Genomic DNA, 21238 nt, shown 5'->3' with positions numbered 1-21238 from the left:
AATTATAAAATCATTATTACAAGTATACAGTTATCCATACAGTCACTCACACAATCATTGTGTCTTATGTATACTTATTTATATACAACAACTGACACATACACTGCCTTTTATTTTCCTAGTTTGTTGGACCTGTACCTTTGAGAAATATATTTGCTCATCACCACACCCATAAAGAGATTCCCTCACCCAAACTGTTAGAACATGTAGTTTTAACTTCATATATCTACTGAATCAACTATTCACACATCTTTGGACAGTCACACACCCCCCACCGAACCACACACACTTTCACACTCCCATACAAATGCTCAGTTAACTAATCAATAACTAATATAGACTTTCACATAGCTAGTAACCAACTGTAGAATCAGTTTACACAACAACTGACAAAGTGATACAGATATTCACACAGTTTAGTCACTATCCACTATATTTAGTGAGACATTATAAATTGGTCAAGTAAACAGTCAATTACACTGCTACTAAATCCTCCATCCAAATATTTTTTTTATTTATATCCACTCATTCTTCAATGTAAATTGCTATATATATATATAATGCATATTTAAATAACGAAGCAAACCACATTCACTGGATGATGTCATCAGTGATGTCATCAGTGATGTCATTTGAGATGTCATCAGTGATGTCACTGACCATGTCATGAATGATCTAATATGTGACATCATCAGCAGTGGAGTGCGGGTGCACGAAATATAGTTAGTACAACTAACTATATAGGAGCACTTTCATTGGTTTTGTATGAGTAAAATGTCCAGCTAACTATAACACCACTAAAACTTATAGTTTTCTGAGTGAATTTCAAAGGTTTTTTAAAAACTAATTCCTAACTATATAACTCCTGAAACCTATGTTTTTTCAGTGAATATATATATATATAGATATATACATACATATATATATTCACTGAAAAAACCATAGGTTATAGACCATATATAGTTAGGAATTAGCATTTAAAAAACCTTATTTTACTCACACAAAACCATTGAAATTCCATATATAGTTAGTTGCACTAACTATATACCGCGCACCCGCAATCCACTGCTGATCATGTCACATATTACATCATTCATGACATGGTCAGTGACATCACTGATGACATCACTGATGACATCTCAAATGACATCACTGATGACATCACTGATGACAACATCCAGTGACTGTATGTTTCTGTAAAGTTAAAATATGTCTTACATATTGAAGAATGAGTGGATGTATAAGTGTCTGGATGAAGGATTTAGTAGGTGCGTGACTGACTGTATGAGTGAGTGATTAAATGTGTCTCACTGAATGCATGGGTTAGTGACTAAACTGTCTTAATTTGTGCATCATTATGTCTGTTGTTCTGTAAACTGCTGCGTGTGTTGATCATTAGCTATACGAGAGGCTATATGTGTTATTAATTGGTTGCCCAAGTATTTATATGGGAGATTGAGTTTGTGTGGAGGTGGCTGGAAGGTGTGTGACTCTATGCATAGATGTGTGAGCAGTTTATTCACTAGGTGTATGAGTTCAAGAGTGCATGTGGAAACAGCTACATAGGCAGTTGACTGTGTGCATGAGTGAATGGATATCTCAATGCTACATGTCATAGTAAGTACATATGTAAAACACAGTACATGTGAGAGTTGGCATATATAAATAACTGTGCATGAGAGCCACTGAATGAGTGAGTGGTTGTATCGATCATTGTGAACTTGTATCAGGGATTGTATAAGAGAGTAAATATGTGTTAGTATATGTTTCAATAAGTAAGGTGTGTTTAACTGTATAGTTGAAGAAATGGAGGTGAGATTGTTTCTTTGCATGACTGACTGGGTGTGTGAGTAACTCCATGGATGAGTGGCAGTGTGTGAGTGTCTGTATACACTGAGTGTATCTAAGGTTATATTAGAGTCTGAAGAGGTTTATCGTATTAGCACAAGAATGATGTCATTTGAGATGTCATCAGTGATGTCACTGACCATGTCATGAATGATGTAATATGTGACATGATCAGCAGTGGATTGCGGGTGCGCGATATATAGTTAGTGCAACTAACTATATATGGAATTTCAATGGTTTTGTGTGAGTAAAATAAGGTTTTTTAAATGCTAATTCCTAACTATATATGGTCTATAACCTATGGTTTTTTCAGTGAATTTTCAAGGTTTTGTAAATGCTAATTCCTAACTATATATGGTCTATAACCTATGGTTTTTTCAGTGAATTTCAATGGTTTTTTAATAGCAAATATCATAAGCTGTCGAATGTCAAGTACGTGGTAAGTGAAAACATTTTCGCGTTTATGCACACTGATCTGCTTTGAATGGTGCCCCCCCCCTCATTTCTATTAGGAGTACTCTCTCTTTGCAGATAGTGAAAGGTAGTTAACGCAGGCCTTTGCCCCCGTTGTAATCCGTCGTGCCTGCTTCTCTCTCCATTTGATTGATTGTTATCCAAGTATTTACTGTTTTAGAATTAGTTCTCTTTGGTTCATTCTCTATTTACAAACAAACACAGAGTCGCAATACTCTGTTTAGTCTTTGCAGATAACGAAAAATCGTGTAAAAAAAAAGAAAAGGAATCGAGCAAAATCAGTAGGCCACTAATGGGATCTCTTTTTGACCTCGCTAAATTAGAAACATTAGGAACAACCCCTCATGACAAATACAAAACTAGTGAGATGAATTGAACTCCACACAATGATGGCTGCAAAACAGCTCGGCTCCGCCACCCACCCCGCCCAAAATAACGATAAAGAACGGCTGCCATGATTGGTTGCGGAATGACCACGACGGAGCTACAAAATGGTGCTGCTCTCATGCTAACCCCAGCTTCAGTCTGAAACATCCAGAAACACTGTAGACTACCAATTCGATCAGTTCCGGTAGCGCCCCAATGTAACCCGGTAGAGAAGAACTAGCCCTCCCCTCTTTGACTGATGGTTCTTGTTGCCTGTCCCTTCTGTTGTCATTTAACAGAACTATTTAGCCTGCTGAAAGGGGTTGTGTTCCGACCGCTGGTTGGTGGAGACATTTTGACTATATTCTGTACCTGCGTTGTCGCGTAATGCGTCATATGACGCGCCGCGTTAGCGCATCCGGAAGTCATCCGGGGCGCGCAGCGCGTAACGTAAGCATAACAAGTCATGTGACTTGTTAATAAAACTTTTCATTGGTTCATTTTACTTTTCTTATTGTAATGATGAAAGGCTTGGTCATATGACCTAAAAATTACGCTTTTCATTACTTCCGAACATTATTTTTTCTTAAATATATGTTATAATGTTCCAGGCTAATGTACTTTCCCGGAAATTTTACAACTGTCCTGCAAGTAAAATATATTCTTTTTTCGAGAAAAAGAGCGTTTCTTCGTCCCATGACGGAGCCGTTGAGCAAAAGAGGGTCGACCTGCTGTCTTAGTCGCCGATACGCCTGAATATGAGATTCTTATCGATCACTTTATGTTGCAGGAATAGAAAACACAACAGCCCTTGACCATTTATCTTTACTGCGTTCCTTCGTATTATACCTTTTACCCTTCATGTAATTGGTCTGCTTTATTTCACTTGCCTTTTAATGATTCTAAAACAGTCACTATTATTAAAAACTTTACCAATGTATATACTACTACCATGTTTTCTTTTAAAAACCTTTATTGTGAAAATTTCATTATACAAATACTTGCCTATAACCACGTGGGCCTGCCACAGAGCAAACTGTAATCGTATATGATGAATAGACATTTACACTGTAGAGGAACGTAACGGGCGGGCCATTAGGTTGCAAGAACTAAGGTGTCTAACAGTTACGGAATCGGTGGACGTACATTTTATAATTAAAATACGACAGGGCCAGTTACAATAAAATTATCTAGATATACATTTGCGGGCAAGTACCATGGGTGACGTTAATTCGAACTTTCAACAGTACAGTAATCAATAACACATCAGAACTTAATATCAATAGGGATGTCGAAATATTCAATCAATTCTCGTCCCCGCCCGCCATGTGCTTCAAAACTGCATACGTATCTCGTGATTTCAAGGTTCTGCAACCAGTACACAACAAGGAGTTACGAGTCCCATTTATTCCGGCGCCATTTTGGGCGAGGACGGGCAGGTCCAGGATATAGTCAAAATGTCTCTACCAACCATCGACTATGATGATGTTCATATGCTGTATTTATTAGAGTGGTAATTGCAAAAACAACAAAGTAACACTCATCTGTCCACATGAAATTAATTTGCCACAATCTAAACATGTCATTTTAATCTTTCCAAAGTTCTTCTAAATATTTGGGACCGTTTCCCTTGCCTCTGAAGCTCTCAGTGCCACTTCTTTGATGAATGTACTAGCAGGTCAGGGGTTCTCCTCCAAATCTCTCTTTTATGCAGCACTATAATTAATTGGTGCCACCTCTCCATATGACGATGCATGTTATAGTTACCACAACTATATTTTTTTTCGGTTCCTCTGGAGAGTTCATCGTGGCAGATGAAGCGTGTAACGTACCGGGCATTTACCTTTTTTTGCATGTACAGGAAAGAAAAAAAAAATCGAGCGTCCGAGTTCTAAGGTGTCCCAGGGCCATTTTAGTGGACCAGGTCCAAATCCAAAGAACAGGCCGCCATTTTGAGAGTCCTCTTGCAGCCGCCTGTCGCTGTAGCATCAAGAGCAGCCAAAACTCAGCTGAATGGCAACTGAAACGGTAAAGGGGCGCCCCACTACAGCAGACGAGCCTCCACCTAGGAAGGCCCATTCACGCCGGCTCCCCCCCCCTTCGGGCACCCCACGCCGTTATTCGGAGCAGTATTGTAGGATGGCCACACCAGTGCGGCAACTTGCTAGACATCACCTCGGTGGTAACCGAATCTCAACGCCTTGTGGTGTCTTCTATTCAGAAAACATTGTTATGCTGCCTTCGACCTATTCTCCGCAAGTGCGCACACAACTCAACTGCATAGCTTGCTAGACACCACCTCGGTGCCATCCGGATCTTGGAATGTCAGCACCTTTTGGTGTCTTCTCTTCAGAAAATATTGTTGCGCTGCCTTTGGCCCCATTCGCACATCAGTCCGCTACTGACGCCATCTCACAGGCTAATGGGGCGCCCCACGCCGACTTTCAGCATTGTAGAATGACCACACCAGTACAGCAACTTGCTAGACATCACCTCGGTGCCATCCGGATCTCGGCGCCCCACTGCAGATGAAGTGCCTCTCAACTATGAAACCACCACGGTGACATCCGGATCTTGGCGCGTTGTGCTGCCTTCGGCCTATTCGCACATCGGTCCGCTACTGACGCCATCTCACAGGCTAATGGGGCGACCCACGCCGAGTTTCAGCATTGTAGGATGACCACACCAGTACAGCAACTTGCTAGACATCACCTCGGTGCCATCCGAATCTTGGCATCTCAACGCCTAGTGGTATCTTCCATACAAAAAATATTGTTACGCTGCCTTTGGCCCCATTCGCACATCAGTCCGCAACTTAGACATCACCTCGGTGCCATCCGGATCTTGGCATCTCAGCGCCTTGTGGTGTCTTCTACTCCGAAAATATTGTAGAAAATATTGTTGCGCTGCCTTTGGCCCCATTCGCACATCAGTCCGCTACTGACACCATCTCACAGGCCAACAGGGCGCCCCACGCCGACTTTTACCATTGTAGGATGGCCACACCAGTGCCACAACTTGCTAGACACCACCTCGGTGCCATCCGGATCTTGACATCTCAGCGCCTTGTGGTGTCAGTCAGAAAATATTGTTGCGCTGCCTTTGGCCCCATTCGCACATCGGTCCGCTACTGACGCCATCTCACAGGCCAACGGGGCGCCCCACGCCGACTTTCAACATTGTAGGATGGCCACACCAGTGCGGCAACTTACTAGACACCACCTCGGTGCCATCCGGATCTTGGCGCGTTGTGCTGCCTTCGGCCTATTCGCACATCGGTCCGCTACTGACGCAAACTCACAGGCCAACGGGGCGCCCCACGCCGACTTTCAGCATTGTAGGATGGCCACACCAGTGCTGCAACTTGCTGGACACCACCTCGGTGCCATCCGGATCTTGACGCGTTGTATTGCCTTCGGCCTATTCGCACATCGGTCCGCTACTGACGCCGCCTGACGTGCCAACGTATTTTCTCCGCATTTTATACCCTATGCCGCATAACAGGTCATGTGACTTGTTTATAAAACTTTTCATTGGTTCATTTTACTTTTGGTTTCCTAATGATGGAAGGCTTGATCATATGACCTAAAAACAACACTTTTCATTGGATGAAAACTTTTTTTTTTTCCCAAACGATGAAAGCCCCACCTTGTTTCTGGATGTTTCAGACTGAAGCTGGCGTCAGCATGAAAGCACCACCATCTCGTGGCTCCGTCGTGGTCATTCCGCGAGCAATCATGGCAGCCGCTCCCCACCGGAAGCCTGCAGGAGTCGGGGGCCCCCAAGACTTTTGTAGAATCCTCAAGGCGGAGGGGACGCTTTCGAGAATGGGGTCCAAGACCTAGCAGACAAGCGTCCGATTTCCAAGGTGTCCCAGGGCCATTTCAGTGCACCAGGCCCAAAAAGGAAAGAGCCTGCCGCCATTTTGAGAATCCTGTGACAGCCGCCTATTGCTGCACCGCAAGAGTGGGCGCAACTCAGCTGAATTGCGGCTTTTGACACAGTGGACCAAAAACGGACGGAATGGCAACTGAAACGGTAAAGGGGCGCCCCACTACAACAGATGAGACTCCACCTGGAGAGGCCCGTTCACGCCGCCTCCCCCGGGGCGCCCCACGCCGTTATTCGGAGCAGCATTGTAGGATACCAAAACCAGTGCGGCAACTTACTGGACATCACCTTGGTGCCATCGTTCTGCTGCCTTGGAACTATTCGCACAACAGTTTGCTACTGATGACCCACCCCCCGCGACGCCCCACGCCGTTATTTGCTGGGTGGCAACTTACTAGACATCACTTTCGTGTCATCTAGATTTCGGCGCGTTCTGCTGCCTTGGAACTATTCGCACAACAGTTTGCTACTGATGACCCACCCCCCGCGACGCCCCACGCCGGAAATCTGGACGTTGTGCTGCGTTGGGACTATTCGCACAGCCGACCGCTACTTCGTTGTTTTTCCCTAAAAATGTTTATATGTTATTACTATTTTTGTTTTCTTGTATATATTTATAAATTATTAAAGTTTTATAATCTTACTACTTTGTCGGAGTGCTATATATTTTTAATGTGACACATAATTGTAAAAACTTTGATGTACAAAGAGTCATCCCTGGAATCTTCCGCTTCACGCTCGGTCCCCTCCCCAATCACAATACAGGATGGTTTTCAGATAATAGCAACGCTTCTGCTGTGACGGATCTCATCGAGTGTGGACCTTGATCTACTATAACTCCTTTGAAGAGGGGTGATTCTTTACAGCTGTGGCCATAAACTACATCTGCAGGGCTAGCTGATAGCCTAGGACCGGCCTGGACAATCGGACACAGAGGAAAAGGAGTGTCAGAGGGTGCGGTAGTGAATAGGGCGAAAGGGAGGTGTCGGGCGGGCACAGGGTGTGATTCTCAGGGAAGAGCAGCGCAGATGGGGGGAGGTTTATTACCCATGCATAACACAGACAGCGGGGGTGACCACTGCCTGGGTGAGATGCTTGCGAGGGTGGGGAGCCATGCTAAGGATCGACAGCGTGCACAGAGTGGGTCTGGTCAAGGCATCTAAAATGGCTGCCGTGCACGACAAAAGTGTGGCATTTGAAAAAAGACAAGATGGCGCAGACAATATTTTTCAACACTTCCTGATTTCCTTCGAATCGAACGTTAACAGACGTTGGGGCATATTACCAAAGTTAAACGATATTTATCCCTAACGATGCATTGCAAAGATTTTTTTACCGTCAGAAATTATCGCAGATAAACCTTGCTATTATCAAGGTTTATCGCAAATACGATAAAAAACGACCGCAATGCATTAATATCGCTGAAAACTCCGCGATATTCATGCATTACCGAGCTAATGCTCTTAGCCATGTTATCCACCTCCCATTGGATAACATGGCTAAGAACTGCTCAGGGCAGCTGTTACTTTTTGGAGATATTCGCGCTTATCTCGAATATTTCCAAAAGTTGATAATAGGAGATAGCGATGTTAGCGACTGTTTCCAGTCGCTAACATCTTGGCATGCCCACTTTGCATGTCATTAGTGATAAACATCACTCACATGCAAAGTGGGGCCCAAGATGGTCGCTATCTCCTACTAGCCGTCGCTAACTGGTGTTAGCAACAGCTAGGTAATACAGATATAATTTTATCTCCGCGGAGCGCTGTTACAGATATATATCTTGTTTTTGAACGTTAATTTCTCAAAATGCACTGAAGCACATATATTGAGACCTAGCAAAGGCACATCGGGCTACCAGTCCCTAATATTTTACCAAGTTTCGTGCAAATCCATTCAGCCGTTCGATTATTATTATTATTTTATTTTTTTGCCCCGCGGGGCCCTTTTAAAACCTCCACATCAAACTTAGGAGGTCAGCGAGGATCTACTATGCCCCCTTATGGTCATTTGCCCCTTCGCTTTGGCCTCCTCTTGTCTCTCGATCCTACCGAGAGACAAGATGGCGGCCGCTACGTACTGTTTGGAATGTTTACAGACACCGGAGAGCCAATCAGCTTCGCTTCGCAAAGCTCCGTAACGCGAAAAGTACGCGAAGCGGTGCGCTGTTACAGATATATATCTTTTTTTGAACGTTAATTTCTCAAAATCCACTGAAGCACATATATTGAGACCTAGCAAAGGCACATCGGGCTACCAGTCCCTACAATTTTGCCAAGTTTCGTGCAAATCCATTCAGCCGTTCGATTATTATTATTATTTTTTTTTTTTGCCCCGCGGGGCACTTTTAAAACCTCCACATCAAACCTACGGGGTCAGCGAGGATCTACTATTCCCCCTTATGGTCATTTGCCCCTTCGCTTTGGCCTCCTCTTGTCTCTAGATCCTACCGAGAGACAAGATGGCGGCCGCTACGGACTGTTTGGAATGTTGACAGACGCCGGAGAACCAATCAGCTTCGCTTCACAAAGCTCCGTTGCGCGAAAAGTACGCGTCCTGGAGCGCTGCCCGGTCTGCTGTTACAGATATATATCTTTTTTTAAATGTTAATTTCTCAAAATCCACTGTAGCACATATATTGAGACCTACAAAAGGCACATCGGGCTACCAGTCCCTACAATTTTGCCAAGTTTCATGCAAATCCATTCAGCCGTTCGGGCTAAAAGTGAGGCCAACCGCCCTATGGAAAACTCAATGTTAAAAACACGTTTTGGGACCCCCCTTTTTTCTCAGCCCCCCCTTGACGAACACCCCCCAAATTTTCAAGGGCTGCTCAGAAACAAAATGTTCCATTTTCCTGAAAATTTCAGCCAATTCCGTCCACAAACGCCAAAGTTATTAGACATAGAATTTTCAAAAATCCCATAGAGAAAAAATCCTAACTATATATACCTACTGGCGACCGCCAGTAGGTAATATATATATATATATATTCACTGAAAAAACCATAGGTTATAGACCATATATAGTTAGGAATTAGCATTTAAAAAACCTTTATTTTACTCACACAAAACCATTGAAATTCCATATATAGTTAGTTGTACTAACTATATATCGCGCACCCGCAATCCACTGCTGATCATGTCACATATTACATCATTCATGACATGGTCAGTGACATCACTGATGACATCACTGATGACATCTCAAATGACATCACTGATGACATCACTGATGACATCATCCAGTGACTGTGTGTTTCTGTAAAGTTTAAATATGTTTTACATATTGAAGAATGAGTAGATGTAGAAGTGTCTGGATGAAGGATTTAGTAGGTGCGTGACTGACTGTATGAGTGAGTGATTAAATGTGTCTCACTGAATGCATGGGTTAGTGACTAAACTGTCTTAATTTGTGCATCATTATGTCTGTTGTTCTGTAAACTGCTGCATGTGTTGATCAGTAGCTATATGAGTAACTATATGGGTTATTGATTGGTTGCCCAAGCATTTGTATGGGAGACTGAGTGTGTGTGTGGGTGGCTGGGAGGTGTATGACTCTGTGCATATATGTGTGAGCAGTTGATTCACTAGATGTATGGGTTCAAAAGTGCATGTGGAAACAGCTGTATGGGCAGTTGACTGTGTGCATGAGTGTATTGGTGAGTGAATGGATATCTCAGTGCTACATGTCAAAGTAAGTACATATGTAAAATACAGTACATGTGAGAGTTGACATATATAAATAACTGTGCATAGGAGCCAGTGAATGTGTGAGTGGCTGTATGCATCATTGTGAACTTGTATCCAGGATTGTATAAGAGAGTAAATATGTTTTAGTATATGTTTGAATAAGTAAGGTGTGTATAACTGTATAGTTGAGAAAATGGAGGTGTGATTGATTCTTTGCATGACTGACTAGGTGTCTGAGTAACTCCATGGATGAGTGACAGTCTGTGAGTGTATGTTTACACTGAGTGTATCTAAGGTTATATTAGAGTCTGAAGAGGTTCATCGTATTATCACATGAATGATGTCATCAGTGATGTGATCAGTAATGTCAAATGAGATGTCATCAGTGATGTCATCAGTGATGTCATTTGAGATGTCATCAGTGATGTCATCAGTGATGTCATTTGAGATGTCATCAGTGATGTCATCAGTGATGTCACTGACCATGTCATGAATGATGTAATATGTGACATGATCAGCAGTGGATTGCGGGTGCGCGATATATAGTTAGTACAACTAACTATATATGGAATTTCAATGGTTTTGTGTGAGTAAAATAAAGGTTTTTTAAATGCTAATTCCTAACTATATATGGTCTATAACCTATGGTTTTTTCAGTGAATTTTCAAGGTTTTGTAAATGCTAATTCCTAACTATATATGGTCTATAACCTATGGTTTTTTCAGTGAATTTCATTGGTTTTTTAAAAGCTAACATCTATAGCTGTAAAGTGTATTCTTCTTTAAATCCAAAAATATATTTTATATGTTTATTAATAATTTTTTTTAAATATTATTTTTGTTTCGCTCCCGGTCCGCGAACCGGGAAGCTTCCCGTTAGCTCAATTTAATTCCGCGACCCGGTCCGCGAACCGGTAAGAAATCAACATAGTGACGGTATCGCGTTGCCGCGTAATGCGTCTTATGACGTACTGCGTTAGCGCACCCGGAAGTGCCCCGGGGCGCGGACCGAGGCGCGAAACGCAGCTCCCCGGAAGCGATCCGCGGCGCGAAAGCGCGACGTATCGCGTTGCCGCGAAATGCGTCTTGTGACGTATCGCGTTAGCGCACCCGGAAGTGTCCCGGGGCGCGGACCGGGGCGCGAAGCTTAGTGACCCGGAAGCTAACCGGGGAGCATTCCGCAGCGCGTAACATGAGCGTGAGAGGTCATGTGACTTGTTAATAAAACTTTTCATTGGTTCATTTCACTTTTGGTTTCATAATGATGGAAGGCTAGGTCAGGTGACTTAAAAATAACACTTTTCATTGGTTGAGAAGTATTGATTTTCCCAAATGATGAAAACCCCTCCTTCTTTCCTCACTCTGACTTTCATCATTGTGAGAGGAAGACCTATTTTGCTTGTTGGAAGACCTATTTTGCTTGTGTGAAAATGGCTTCATTGGTTGCTTCAGCTGGTGCACCCCCACCACCACCACCACCTCCTCATGGGAAGAGAGGACCACCTCCCCAGGTCCTTACCAACACTGAGGAGGAAGAGGAAGAAATGGATGAGGAGGGAGAAGAACCACAATTTTTAGAAGAGTTGCCCCGGGTTTCCAGAAAGAAAGCCAGTTTCATCTGGCAGTTTTTTTCAATGCCTCGTGGCCAAAAAAAGGTCAACGCAAGGTATGTCACCTGCCTGATATGCAAGGAACAATTGTCCAGAGGGACGGACAAAAAATATAGCTTTGGAAATCACACAATGCACAGGCACATGACGAGGAAACATCCCCTAAATTACAGCCGGGCAGAATTAAGGGATAAGCACGACAATCCAAGACCAACTCCTGTGGCCAGACCAACAATACCGGTTTCTCTAACACCAGAAGAGGCACGGGAAACTGTGCCAAATATTCAAGAAAATTTTGGGCACATGATTCACTTATGTATGCACTGTCGTGCATTATTAGCTTGTGGCAACATGAGCATCAATGCACTCAACCTGGCATATGAACACCATGATTGCCCTAACCGCCCCCAGTAATTTTTTTTTGCTCCTGTTGAGCCATTTTCAACGCCTGTTTTTTGTTGTTTCCCCCCCCCCAAAAAAAACCAAAAAAAATATAAAATCGTTTAAAAAATACAAAAAAAACCAAAAAATGTTCAAAAAAAAAAATATATATATATAAAACAACAAAAATATTAAAAAAAAAGTTCTTTTCAGAACTACCTTCCCTTTCCAAAAAAATTGCTAGAATGTTTAGCACTCTGGCAAGCTCTATTTCTTTTGGTTCGCTTCCGGGTTAGCTTCCCGGTACGCGGACCGGGAGCTAACCAAAAAAATAAAAAAAAATAAAAAAGTGTAAGTATAAGGAAAGGAAACAGAGAGTGATGTTAAAAGAAAGACAGCTATAGGGAGTAAAGAAGAGATACTGTTTAATAGATCTATTTACCGAAGAAAAGACAGAAGAGGGTATAATTGTGAAAAACAAAATAGATAAGGAAGTGAAAGAAAAAAAAAGAAAGTATAACATTAACAAAGAAGAGTTTCTTGGAGAATGTGAGTGAATGTTCAAAATAAGATTAAAACATGAGGAATAACAGAGAGAAAAAATAGAAAACAGAAAACAAAAAATAACAGAAAAAGATTAATTGAAACAGCAAAGAAATGTAATTAACATAGAGCCATATCATCAACATAGGCAATAAAAGTTTTGCAGCTTTTATTGGCAGAAATGTGTCGCTAAAGCTGCTTTTGTGGCAGAAAACTGCCACTAAAACCACTTTTGCACCAGTTTTCTGCCAATAAAAAGAGCAATAATTTTATTGGCTGTGTTCATAATATTCCCCTTAGTGTGCTTCAACTACACAGAGAAAGCATTATGAACAAGTAGTGATAGACTGATCAGTCAAAGACAGTAAGAGTAATAGAGACGCAGTGAGTGAACAAGAGTGAGGAACTATGAGAAGAGAGGGACTGAGAAAAAGAGTGGAAGGAGTTGAGTAAGTAGTTAATAGAGAAAGGAATGAGGGAAGTAGCAAAGGCAGGAAACTGAGGGTTAAAGAAATGAAGCAGTGGAACTAATAGTAGTTAAATGTGATATAAATGTAACGAAAACAGTACAAAATATTTACCTTATAATTGTCGTTAAATTACTCACTTTTTGTTTTTATACTTTCAATCTGTGAAAGAGAGAACAAACATTTGAAAAATATTAAAACATGTATTTAAAAATTTGAAAAGACAAGGGAAAAGATTGAAGGACAAACAGTTTTTCAAAAACTTTGACACTTACAGAAGCTTCTGCTTCTCCAGGCCCCCTACACAGTCCTAAAGATATACATTTTAAACTAACAGTATCTTGATGCAGATGAAGTGAGGCCTATCTTAAAACATGGTGCATCTTTTGCATTGCTGTTGTTTCAGAAAAGTGTCGCAACACACTAAAATTTTAAATAATTGCTTCAGGATGCCAATAAGATGTCTACTATCCAGAGGTTTGTTTCAGGTGAGGCCTACTCAGGGTTGCAGATGAAATTTCGAGTTGTTGAAGAGAATAGAGGACATAATACATGTGAAGGTCTACCAATGAAGTGAGTCATGTCCACTGCACTCTTCAACAAAGTCCAAAACTCCTATGTTTCCCTGGACAGACCTAAACTTGATCTGCACAATGTGATTCGTAATGATAGGAAACACAGGTGATGTAATTGAAATACATGCAATTTATTTTGCTCATTTCACAATCACATCACTTGTGTTTCCTTTGCTTAGGTATCTCATTGTGCAGATGTAGTCTAGCATATGAAAGAATACGCAGAAGTGCAGCACTGCATGCAACAACTTTGACACTTACAGAAGCCTCACCTTCTCCATGCCTCCTACACAGTTCTACATATACATCATAAATGCAAACAGTACAGAATTAATTATACATGTTAAATGGTTTATTTTTGCTGTTCTCAGAATGTATCAAAATTCACTAAAAACAGTGACTTGAAGGTATTCATCATGTAACAGCGGGGAAAAAAAAACACAATCAAAATGATTGTGTTTAAAAAACCCATACAACATCAGAAATCAAAATTCAGAACTCCTTAAAGTTAACTTACTTTCCATGACGTCCAAGGATGTCCTATGAACAGCTTACACTCTTTTGTGCTGTTATTACTTTCAGCCCGCCACTTTCTGAAAGAAAATCTCCATCGTTTTTAAAAACACGTTACATGCAATAAATGACTTCTTGCTCTCTACCACAATTTTCCACAAGGCCAAATCTGGTCAGAGCCATTTATAACTCTTGGATTTCTTGTAAGCCAATCCCGTCATTTGGCATTTCCGCAACTTTCAGAATTAAAATGTTGAAGATCATTTTCACAATCCTGGAATAGTAATATCTTCCCCTTCTTGCTCAGTCATGTTCTACTTTTCCTATGACACTGATACAAGCAGACTTACACTACCTCTATGACTACTACAATTATTTAATTCTCTACATCACTTTTAATCACAAAGCAATGTAAAACAGTAGACAGCATTGCAGACTTACATTCCCTCTACTCCATGTTTTGATTGGCTGCTTCAATTAGCTCATAAAAAGAAACAGTTTTTCTGAACTCATTCAAAGTGCACGTATTTCTCCATAATGTCCAGTCCTATGGTTAGAAGTTATGTCTCTGAACTACACTTATCCTCAAGGCCAAATTGTGTAGGAGCCATTAGAACTTCTTGAAATTCCACAGAGCACATCCCGAGATTATTTCCCTAAAATTTTGGTTTTAAAAACACCAGGTAAGAGTTTTTAAGGTCATACGGCAATTTTTTTTTGAAAATTAAAACAGAATCATTGCAGAATGACCAGCCATTTCTAGACTTTAAATAAGCTGTGTAATGTCCTGATGTTATTGAAGGGCCGTCATGATATATAATTGCTGCAGTTACAAAAGTCCTTCCTGATATTGACAACTGCGAAGCTACAAAATTTTTAATTAAAGTTGTTAATTTTGTTCCATCAGGCCTACATCGTTGGAACATTAAAATGACATACTGGCCATATGTTCGTATAAATAATGTGGACATCATTTCAGATTTACATTGGCTACACTCCATGTTGTGATCAGCTGCTTTTACTAGCTTATTAAAGGAGACTGATTTACTGTCTGGCAAAGTTAAATATATAAATCTTTCTGAGTCTACACTAGTAGTACTTGATACCATACAGTTCTCGCAGTCATGCTGCCATTGATAAGAAAGCCCAAACAGCTGATCTACATCTACACCTTCAGCATGCAATACATCAAGCATATACATTAAAAACTCCTGACAATCTTGCTGAATATTTTGAGAGAATTGTGTTTGGCCTGAACATCTGTCTAACAGATTTCGAATTTCAGACACACTTTCTATGTTTCTTCTATCAGTGGTACATTTCTCTAACACAGAATTTAACAAACTGCAAAATCTTTGATCAGAATTGACCACAATCTCTTCTTTTACATTTTTTAGAGAAAACAAAACATTAACCACTACATTAGCATAGCAGTTGACACCAGAACTGTTTTCAAACTGAAAACCAACAACATCTTCAACAGAATCCTTTTTGTTTCTGCTTGTAATTTTAGGTTCATTGACTTTTTGTCTTTTTGCTACAACCTCCCCAGTATTGTTCTCATTTCTTCGTTTCCGGCCTACCACACGTTTCTCAAACAAAGGATACTGAGGCAAATGTGGCGCATACTCTCTTCTTAACCTATTGTATTCCTTAACACAATCTAGATCCGCACAAATGTTTGTGACATCACACTCAATCAAGTACAATCCCGATAAAGTTCTAACTCGTGACAATGCCACATATGCCATACCCTCCTTGAACACAGAACTGCCAATATTCACCAATGCACTGTCTACAATTAAACCTTGCGATTTATGAATTGTCACCGCATATGCCAAGCAAACAGGAAACTGCTTACGGCGAACATATAAGTCTTTTACAAGCAAAAATCTAGCAGAACAACGAGCAATTAGCTGTACTTCCTCAATGCCATCAAATTTAATTTTTAAAAATTCAATTCCATCTCTATTTCTGTATTTCACAAAATCAACAACATTACCCATTGATCCATTTACCAGACCTCTTTCAACATGTAAATTCCTTCTTAAAATTATACGGCAGTTCAAGCACACATTCAGAGTCTTTTCAAAACCTGCAGTTTTAGATATACTCTTCTCTAATGAATCCAATTTTGTTTTCAGATTCTCAGACAAAATAATTGTTGATCCCATATGCTCTACTCTATCAATAGCTTCCAGTTTCACAATCTCTTGCTTTTCTAAATGCAACATTTTGTTGTTAAATTTGGCACATTCTGCAAGAGTTGGCATCAAACATATTCCAGATTTCTTCTCAGTAATTTTCTGAAAAATATTCTCAGGCACAACATCTTGTTCTGGATATAAATTTGACAGTAATCGTGCATGTAAAGCTTCTTTCCCATGCTCGGTCACTTTTCCAATTCTAACATCTTGTAGAATAGTCTTGTAAACTTCATCCTTCGCCTGACGCATATTTTCATGCAGTTCAGCATAATTGAAGTTTAACCATATATTGACGTTGCCAATGCTGCCTAGGCACTTCCTGGTATCTTCATGCGTGAGCATTTTGAACACAGGTTGCCCTTTCACTGGTGTCAGCTGCAGAAGATCTCCGAAAACAATGATGTGTTTGCCACCAAATAACACATCATACTCTGTTTTGAGAACTTCTTGCATCCTCAAATGCACAAAGGCAAGCATGACATTGGAAACCATGCTTACTTCGTCAATGATAAGAAGTTTCATTTTCCTCAAGATTCTTGAAACTTCAAAACAAGCATCTCCAGATAGCTTGTGATATTGTAATTTGTTGTCATGCTCCACTGGCAGCATCAGTAAATGATGTAAAGTAATCCCTTTAATATTATGTGCTGCCAGTCCAGTTGGAGCTGTGACAACACAAGACAGCGATGACTCTGTCCTTTCCTGCAAATAGCATGAAATTGCTTTAATGAGGAAACTTTTTCCAGTTCCCGCTTCTCCACTCACGTACAGTCGGACAGGCTTCAACGACGTACATGAGCACTCTTTCTTATCATGACTTAATCCATGATCAATTTGCATGGTAACTTCGTCATATATTTTCCTCTGCCAACGTTGAGTTGTCTTTCCAACTCTTCTAAGTTAACCGCATCCTCTTGAGCATGTGCCATGGCTCTTTCCACTTCATTCATAGCAGTGGCAGCTTCATTTTCGATAACAGGCCCTCCTAGTGGATCCTGACTCAATGAAGCAGAACTCTGACTGTCCTGAGAACTGTCTCTGGCAATCTCGGCTGCAATCGTTGCTTCCTGCTCAATTTCCGCATTCAACATTTCTACATATTTGGGAAAAGCAGGACATTCTATGGTCTCCTTGGCGGCATTGAAAGAGTCTTCGTAACAGAGGAAATCTCCAAGCAGTTCCTCTTCTGCACGCCAAGGCTTGAAAAGTTGCAAAAGTGCTAAATAGAAAAACTCCTTTTTTTCAGGAGATTCACCACTCAATTTTCGATGGTTTACCAAGTGGCATTTTCTTTGCTTGACCAGACATCCCTCACTTCCTATTACAGCATACACTCCTTTCTCAGTATCTTCTTTGATGTTCCTCTTGAATATGTAATTTTGCAGAACCTCATACAGACAAACATTCTCGAGGTGACTGCTTCGATTTGGATAATATGTATCCAACATGTTTGTCTTCAAAATGTCGGTACTGTTTGGCTCCTTTTCCGCCAAATACTCAATTTCCCGCACAGGTTTGAGAACTCGATTACGCGTTGCTGCAAGACCAAGACTCGCCCAAACGATACTCCTGGACTTGGCATAGAGACTTGCTGAAGACAACCGGTCAGAACATTCGTACGCTCCGATTTCTCGATGCGACAACATCTTCAGACTGAAACTGTACAACTTCTTGCTGAGGCTCTTTTCATGGGAAATGTCCTCCCACATATCCTTCAATTCTGTCTTCTCTTTTTTGGTGATGTAAGAGGTCACATACCGAGCCACAGCCATACAGTTATCAGCCACAAACTGTATATCCATGTTAGCATTCCACATGGACAAAATCACCGGGTTGTAGTCGTTGATGTACTTGGACTCTTGGTTCCTCTTCAAATTGTAAGTGTTTTTAGGTGATTTCTTCATGACATTGTGTCGCAGCGAAGACATCAAACTGTTTACTCTTCCTTTAGAAATCACCGGTCGTGGAAAGCCGAAACGACATTTAGTGTAGAACTTGTCCTTATTTCGGAATTTACGACGGCAGTACTTTCCACATCGATGGCTTTGGAAACGCAGAACTTTTTCTCTTAGGCTTTTCTTCTCCTTTGCGTTTGGAACAGCACATGTAGAATACTGTTGGATGAAACTCATCACTGAGTCTTCTGGATCCGTTCCAAATGTAGGTGCATCCTTGATCCACAGCAACATATGTATATGAGGAGCACCTCTTGCTCGGTACTCCTTTCTCCAGAAGAAATCCAACACCTCTCCAAGAGGTGGATTCTTCTTATTCATGATGAAAGACATCATAGCTTCAAATCTATGATTGAAGTACCTACATACATTGACTGGATCCAAAGAGCACAGTTCTCCAGGTGTCTTGAATTCGATGTTATCTACGTTAGCATTTGCCTCTCGTAGAAATTCAAGTAAGTCTTCCCAGCCATACTCGGCACAGCTCAGAGTGAGGAACCATGTGGGAGTACCTAAGTTCCTCAGCATACATTTTAAATCACCATGACGACGGTACCAGTACTCATTAGTACCACGCTGACACGCCATGAGATTAATCAGGTGAGAATCCAAAATACTGTCCTGGACATTGACTTTATCCATAAAGTCACTTGCCGAGATGTTTTGCATGTGTATACCACTTTTCAAGATGTGGTTCACTGCATATGACAGTCCAGACAGATCGCTTTCAAACAGGAGATGAAACAAATAGGGAATGCATTGTCGAAACCTAGCATCTCCTGCATACAATCGCAATGTCCGGTATTCAGAAGCAGGAATTTGATGAGGTCGCTCATCATATCTTCCTCCCTGACCTGTTGGAAAAAGCTGTGGGAAACACCGAGCTTCCAAACTTTCCTCCCAAACACTAATGGGACTCCCTTTGGCTTGTTTCATTTGAAACAACTCAATAGCATTCCCCATGACTTCCTTGGAATGCAAAGGATGAACACTATAATGTTCATATATTTCTTCACTAGTAGAGGGTTCTACTTTCTCAATTTGACCAGCACACAAATCGCTATCCTCTTCCTCACTTACTTCCTCTTCTGCAACATATACATTCTTATAGTATTTATTATTTTTTTTCAAATACAATGTTGCCTTTTTAACTTTCCTAACATCTACTAAATCTTGCCATATTTTCTTATTCTTTGTCGGAACCCCATTAACTAAGATAACCAGAGGTTCCTCTTCCACTTTTTCTACTCCAATTGTGTTAATGTTTTTCTTCAAATCTAGAGGCAAATAAACAACTCTTCCCTTTAATCCTCTCTGTAAATCTGATGGAGGCAATTTCCCTGTCTTTGGCTCCATTCTTACAATAGCCTGAAAGGGATGGATACTTTGAATCAAAATAGATTCATAAGTATTTAAATCCTTCAATTCAGAAGGAATCTCAACCAATTCCAGATTATTATGAACTGCTCTAGCAGGCATCTGGTTTTGATTTAATTTGCAACAACAATAAGTACACACACGTTGATCCAATCCCAAATCAAAACAATTTTCTACCATCAAGTATGTTGCGAAATCCTTCCATTCACTATTATTTTCCCTTTCACTTTTTGCATATAAATCCACTAACTTAGTCTGATTCTTATAATAAGTGCGTCGACAACACACACAAGTGAAATTAGGCCTCTCACTTGATTTCACCTCAAATGTCGCAATTTCCCTCTGGAAATTATCTGTACTGGAAACCTGTACACTATCTTCCACATGACCCTCTTCTTCTTGCTCAATTTCAACATTCTCCTCTTTACTTCCAAAGTAACAAAACTCAATTTCTTCACATATATTCTTCACATCTATTTCAGAACCATGCAAAAGAGCAGCGCATAATTTTTTAAGCATAATTGCTGGACTCTTAGCATAATACAACATTCTAACTAATTTCCTCACTTTATTATGATGCACTGCTAGCATCCTGAAATGATGAAAAACACTCTGGCATACTCTCCTGGAAAGACAAGCCAGTGAATGACCATGCAAACCTGTCACTTCTCTCACTCTGCAAGGATCTAATTCTTGCAACAACCTTATTTTCTGCTTCAAACTTTTCTTATTAAATGACCGTACAAAATCACAAAGCAAATTGATGGAATCCTGTCGCACACTGCAAATACTACTACACTTCCAGGTGTACACAGGACCCTTAGCACGTCTTCCTAAAACCTCATTACCTAACACCTCTTCTGCCTCTGTTGTCACAAGTTTTTCTTTTTCAACTGGACAACCATCTTTCACTTCATAAGCACGACCACTGGTGTCAACTGCATGCACCAAATCATTATCCTGGAAATAACTCTCCTCATTAAAAAATGCCTCACAGCTTGAACTATGCATCCATTCTCCAGAAAAAACTTCACAAAAATTACTACGATTAACTATTCTCTTCCATCTACTATTTCTTTTGAAATCATAAATTGCCTTGTTTAGCTTCCTAATTCTATTGATTATCAAAATAAATAACTTACGTTTAATTTCAAATGCCTGATCAATAACTTTCTCAACTTTTTTTTTTCTCTTATAAAAAACCAGTTTCTGTTGACGTTTCTTAATATTTTTTAACAAATTGCCAATTATCCTGTTGCGGAACATTCGTTTACGAATCTCCCTAAACTGTTGTTTCCTTCTACTATCATGCACAGAGTTATCTCTTGCTCTAGCAGTAA

Source organism: Lissotriton helveticus, chromosome 12, assembly GCF_964261635.1.
Source record: "Lissotriton helveticus chromosome 12, aLisHel1.1, whole genome shotgun sequence".
In the NCBI taxonomy this organism is placed as follows: domain Eukaryota; kingdom Metazoa; phylum Chordata; class Amphibia; order Caudata; family Salamandridae; genus Lissotriton; species Lissotriton helveticus.
This window is presented reverse-complemented; position numbering follows the sequence as displayed.